This window comes from Aegilops tauschii, chromosome 2 (assembly GCF_002575655.3).
Source record: "Aegilops tauschii subsp. strangulata cultivar AL8/78 chromosome 2, Aet v6.0, whole genome shotgun sequence".
NCBI lineage: Eukaryota > Viridiplantae > Streptophyta > Magnoliopsida > Poales > Poaceae > Aegilops > Aegilops tauschii.
Window position 1 is genome coordinate 398,900,923 of NC_053036.3, and position 6,453 is coordinate 398,907,375.

The following is a 6,453-nucleotide window of genomic DNA, read 5'->3' on the forward strand; positions in this document are numbered from 1 at the left end:
ATCGGTTTACCAAGATGAAGCTCGGAGATCAAACTCTAAATGGTCAACACACGAGCGCAAATGATGCACCACATAAGATCTTGTGGGTTAGGTGATTCTCATGGGCTCGCATCGAGAGAGAGATTTCAAGTGTCTATGAGAGGATGACATCAACTGTTGGTGATCATGGTTGATAAGGGCAAGTTCAAGATAACCATCCCGAGGGATTACATGCTTGAAGCTTGTGGATGATCACATGATGGACAAGTGAAGATGAATACAAAGCAAAGCTTCCCATATTGTGTATGGGGGAGCTACTTGAAGACTTCACCAATGTCTTGCCTTCAACTTGAGCCAAGAAGAAACATCAACATCAAGCTCAAGTGAAAGGCTTGAGTCAAAGGTATTAGTTCCTTTGGCGTTAGTGTTGTGGAGAGATGACCACCGAAGAAAAATATACACTCAAGAATGGATTCTCGATAGCTATGTAGTATAGCTCTTTTATGTTTCTTGAGTTATAGGGATCCCGCACTATTAAGAGGGGGTCAAAGGGGTTAGTGATAGATTTGCTCAAGTCAACATCTTCTATTTCTACTTCCTCACATCGTATTCCAACATAGGCATATTTCACTCCTATCCAATACAAATACAATATGCCTATACATCTACCAAAGTAAATCCATAGCCAAATAGGTTCCCCAAAGTATATGATCTTACCTTTCCATACTTTGCATCCTCCATTTTGGTTTATCTTGGGTGGTTCTCTATGTGAGGACTTGGAGCTTTTCCATAGCTTCAAAACGAGCCCAAGATCATCAAAATCGGAGTCCGGATGTGAAAGTTATGCATGTTTTACTTTTGGGGCGGCTGCAGTTTTTGTGTTGGCCGGATATCCGGCCACTGCTATCCAGAGGGTGTCTGATTTGTGTGAAATCGCCGGATGTCCGGCCCTTGGCTCGGATGTCCGGCCGTAGATGTCCAGAAACCTTACCGAAATGTTGTTTGTATACGCCGGATGTCTGGCACTTGGCCGGATGTCCGGGGCCCCAAGTTTGGCCAGATGTCCGGGCATAGGCTAGATGTCCGGGCCCTGTAATCTGTTTTCCACATACTTGTGTGTGATTCTCAGCCGTCGGTTGTCCGGCCATTGCCCGGATGTCTGGCCCGGCACTGCGACTTACACTAAAATAGCTAGTTTTCTTGGCACACTATATATACCCCTCTACCCATCCGGTAGAGGGTTGACCACTTCATCCAAAATCGCCCCAAGAACACAAGTGGCTCCCTCTCACTTCTCCTACACCAAATCTTAGATCCCGGAGATATTCGCGAGAGTTCTTGAGAGTTTTTCCAATCAAGTGATAGATCCAATCCCTCTCCCTCTCTTGACCAAAGGAATTCGTGATTTGAGCAAGTCTTGAGCATTTCCCCTTTGTTCTTGTTACTCTTGAGGTTGGAGACTCCTAGGCGGTAGGAGTGCTCCAGTGAGGAATCAACTTCTGATTTGTCCCCCCGGAAAGTTTGTGAAGGTTTGGAGGCCGCCTCAAGGTCTACCACTAGTGGTTGAGAATCTCCTTCGTGGTGATATCTCAAGGAGAATAGGGTGAGCCTTCGTGGCGTTGGTGTGCCTTCGTGGTAACATCCACGTCTCTAACGGTGACTAGCTTCCCTCCAAGGAAGTGAACATCGGGATACATCCTCGTCTCCGTGACTTTGGTTATCCCTAACCCTAACTCCTTACTTGTGGTTTACTTTGGTCACTTGACCGTGCATTCACTATATCTTGTTGTCCTCATTATATTGTGTTGGTCCTTCCCTTGAAGAGATTATTTAGGCCTACACTTTATGTTCGCAATTCATACTTTCTACTATTATTCTATCTTATGCTTAGTGTGAATTGCTAGCTTGTAACATTCATTTCCATATATTGTGACATAACTTGTGTAAGCTTGTAGTGCTTACTTGAGTTTGCTTGTATCATTCAGCTCCATATATTGTGATACAATTTGTGTAAGCTTGTATTGCTTACTTGTGATTGTGTGTATTATTCATTTCCATATCTCGTGATATACATTGAGTAAGTTTGTGTGACTTACTTTTGCTTACTCATATCCTCGTTGTTCTCATCTTGTTTATCCTAAGTTGTTGGTGCACTTAGTGAGCCTAGTATAGTTAGGATTTGTGCTTGAAAAGTATCCGCTTAGTTTATTTCCGCATTAGGATATAGCCAAATCCGTAAAAGATTTTAAAACGCCTATTCACCCCCCCTCTAGGCGACATCGTGGTCCTTTCACTACGTTCCCCAACAGTGGCATCCGAGCCAGGTTTATGCGTAGATGTTATATGCACGAGTAGAACACAAGTGAGTTGTGGGCGATACAAGTCATACTGCTTACCGGCATGTCATACTTTGATTCGACGGTATTGTTGGATGAAGCGGCCCGGACCGACATTACTCGTATGCTTACGCGAGACTGGTTCTACCGACGTGCTTCGCACACAGGTGGCTGGCGGGTGTCAGTTTCTCCAACTTTAGTTGAATCGAGTGTGGCTACGCCCGGTCCTTGTGAAGGTTAAAACAGCACTAACTTGACGAACTATTGTTGTGGTTTTGATGCGTAGGTAAGAACGGTTCTTGCTCAGCCCGTAGCAGCCACGTAAAACTTGCAACAACAAAGTAGAGGACGTCTAACTTGTTTTTGCAGGGCATGCTGTGATGTGATATGGTCAAGACATGATGCTAAATTTTATTGTATGAGATGATCATGTTTTGTAACCAAGTTATCGGCAACTGGCTGGAGCCATATGGTTGTCGCTTTATTGTATGAAGTGCAATCGCCATGTAATTGCTTTACTTTATCACTAAGCGGTAGCGATAGTCGTAGAAGCAATAGTTGGCGAGACGACAACGATGCTACGATGGAGATCAAGGTGTCGCACCGGTGACGATGGTGATCATGACGGTGCTTTGGAGATGGAGATCAAAGGCACAAGATGATGATGGCCATATCATACAACTTATATTGATTGCATGTGATTTTTACCTTTTATGCATCTTATTTTTTCTTAGATCGACGGTAGCATTATAAGATGATCTCTCACTAAATTTCAAGGTATAAGTGTTCTCCCTAAGTATGCATCGTTGCGAAAGTTCGTCGTGCCGAGACACCACGTGATGATCGGGTGTGATAATGTGACGCCCGAATAATTAAGCTATAGTAATTCCCTGTTAATGATGCCACGTCACCACGATTACTATTGTTGATCCCGCGTTAGTTCAAAAACCGATTCAAATTCAAATTTGAATTAAAGGCAAACATCAAAGTTTTCAACCATTAAAACTAAAATGTTGGGGTTGTGCCAAATAATACATAGTTAATCAAGGTGGACAAAACACACTTTTATAGAATGCTTAAATAAATACTCTAAGATGAATAAAACAGTAGCGAAAACTATTATTTAAATAGTTTTAAATAATAATTAATTATAAAACTATTTTACTTTGGGTAGAAAATTAATATGGCTTTGGTAACATCGATTTAGGTGCCACTTTGGTATATTGTTAACACTAGAATAAACAACAACTAAAAGAAACAGAAAAGAAACAAAATAAATAAAAAAGAAAAGTAAAGTAAAACAAAAATAAAGAGAAGGAAATCCCCCTGCCCACTGGGCCTTGGTCCACCAGAACCACCAGCCGGCCCAACCCCACCCCTCGGTCGTCTTCCTCCTACTATACACGACCGAGGGCGTGCTCCCACCCGACCACCTCGTCGGCCTCGCCGGGAGGGGATAAGGGCGACTCCTCGGGCGCCCCTCCCACTCACCTCACCACTTGCCCCCTACCCTGGCTACTCCTCTCCCTCTCCCCTCAGACCCACCTCGCCGCTCCCTTCTCCCCTCGAGCGCACCCGAGCCGCCCCGCCATGGCCATCGTCGCCCTCGCGCTCCCTATCGCCCCCGAGCCTAGCTAGTCCGTCCACGAACCCCACCGTGCCCGGCTACATCGTCTTCGCCCACTGGACCGAGCCAGGAGCCACCGCAGCGTCGCCCACTACGCCGTCTTCTTCCTCCGCCTCGCCGCCGTCCTCCGTCGTTGTCGCGGCCACCAGCGGCTCGACCCCCGCTGACCCTGTCGGTGAGCTCCGCCGGGGTCAACTCCTTCGACTGGTGGCCTTAGCTGGAGCTGGGAGGCACCGAAAAGCACCGGATCCCCTTCGTCCCCATCTCCGACTGCCCCCATTCTTCACCGACTCCGGCGGCGCCTTCTGCTGCTACTAATCCTCCAAGGGCCACCGTGTGTGCCGCTCGTTGAGCCGCCCGCTTCCTCCCCTCTCTCTTCCTTGCCGTTCGTTAACTGTACACGCCACCCCCAACTTGCCCGAGCTCGCCGCCGCTCACCCCGGGCATAAAAACCGAAGACCGAAGACCAAAACCGAAAAGACCGAGACCGAACCCGAAAAGACCGAATTAGAAAAGACCGAATAAAAAACGGTCTGTGCAAATAGAAGACCGAACTAGTTTCGGTCTGATCGGTCATGCTATGTTTAGGACCGAATAGCCCGTATAGACTGATTAATAAAAGCCCATCCTAAGGCTCGTCCGGCCAGCCCAATGGTCACGCACTAGACCCAACTACAGAGTAGAGCCCCCTAAAAAAAAAACTACAGAGTAGAGTACACGACCTCGCATCCTCACATCCCGATTCATAGAAACCACCAGCAGCCAATCTCTTGTTCTCCCACTGCTAACCCTAGCCGCCGCCTGCTGCTTGCCTCGATGCGCGCCGCGCCCCCCTGAATGAAGACCTGCGCCCGAGCGGCGGCCCTAGCCGGTGAAGACCGGCGCCCGAGCGGCAGGCCTGGCAGGTGAAGACGGGCACCGCGAGCGGCGGCCCTGAGCCCCTGACCGTGAAGACTGTCGCCCTGCGCCGCCGCCAACCCCAACCTCCCGTCGGTCGCTCCACCGCCTACGACGCGGCCGTCCGCCGCCGGTGCTCCACCTCCCGACGACCTGCCCACTTTTGGTTCTCGACATCGCAGCTGAAGGTGAGCTACCCCACCTCTCTGTAAACCTGTGATTCCTACGAAAATAAGCACTCCTGCAGAATGTGTTTTGTAGGCAATACGCTTTTGATCTACATGCTGTTGTTCCTGACAAGATTGACAAAACTGGACAGTCCTTCACCTCATTGGTTCCACAATCACCAACGCCAGCACACATGATGTCACCAGCAAAGTTATAATGTTCTGAAATCACGTAATGTTAGATTTTCTGCAGTTCCAGTGACTAATATTTATAGTGCAGGAACATTTGCATATTAGGTATCTCTTATAGCACCACAAAAGGTTCTTGTTTTGATCCCGACGCCACTGTGCCAGCTAAGAAGTTGAAATCTGGCAGTGGGAGTGCATTAGCATACTTCAAATGCCCCCCTTGTGGGGAACCGTTGCCCGAGGCAGTTTCTTCTGTGCGGGCGATAAGTTAAAGCTTCTTTTAAACGATAAGGGCTTAAAGCTGTTTAATGTTCACTTATAATATACATGCCCTTGCTTTGTGTCAAATGTTAGCACTTGGGGACAACAAATAGAACACTCTATTTGTGCTTGTTTTGTGTCAAATGTTAGCAGCTTCAATACTTTAGTACTGCATACACAGTAATGCATTTGTGTTTGTTTCCTGAAACTAGATATATACATGGTGTACATTTATGTTGTGATTTGATCAGGTCAATGTTGTTTGACAGACCAATGTCCTCTTTTTTTAGATGTTTTCTGAACATGATGACAAACTGAATGAGAATCAAGATGCATTTATGAGTGTAGAGGCAAAGGCAGATGCAGAAGCAGCAGCTGCAGAAGCAGGAGACGAATCTTCTTGCTTTCTTTCAAATAGAAATGATTATGCATGCATGAATCTTGTTGCTGGACCATGAATCATGAATGTTCTTACTTTGTGTCATATGAATCTTGTTACTTGCTCTCAAATGTAAACATGTACTGGTACTTTGCTACTTGCTGTTGCATATAAACATGTATTGGTACTTTCTGCTCTCAAATATAAACATGTATTGGTACTGGAAGTCTGGAAGTAACATGAATATGAGTTCTAGCAAATTAATTTGGTCTATTTGGTCGGGACCGAAGATCGAATTGTAAAGACCGAAGACCGAATAGTGAAGAACCGAAAAGACCGAAATTATTTCGGTCTTCAATTCTTGAAGACCGAATTATTGGAAGACCGAAAAGACCGAACCGAACAAACCGAAAAGACCGAATGCCCGGGGCTAGCCGCCGCATAGCTCGTTGCCGGCCTCGTTCCGGCGACCAAATGGTCCCGCTGCTTCGCCGCACCGCTTAGGCCTCGCCGAGCCTCCTCGTTTACTCACGTGCGCCCCTGCGGGCTGCTCCTGCCGCTGTGCTGCTGCGCTCAGCGCGGCTGCTCTGCGTGCTCTGCTCTGCTGCTGCTTCTCGC

General features: G+C 47.1%; 1 long non-coding RNA gene across 1 annotated transcript; it reads left to right on the forward strand.

Moving 5' to 3' along the window:
• Nucleotides 1–4,677: 4,677 nt before the first annotated feature.
• On the forward strand, nt 4,678–6,061 carry LOC109739920 (uncharacterized). The gene is made up of 2 exons (XR_002227136.4): nt 4,678–5,027; nt 5,747–6,061. It is a non-coding gene; the product is annotated as an uncharacterized lncRNA (long non-coding RNA).
• Nucleotides 6,062–6,453: the final 392 nt, after the last annotated feature.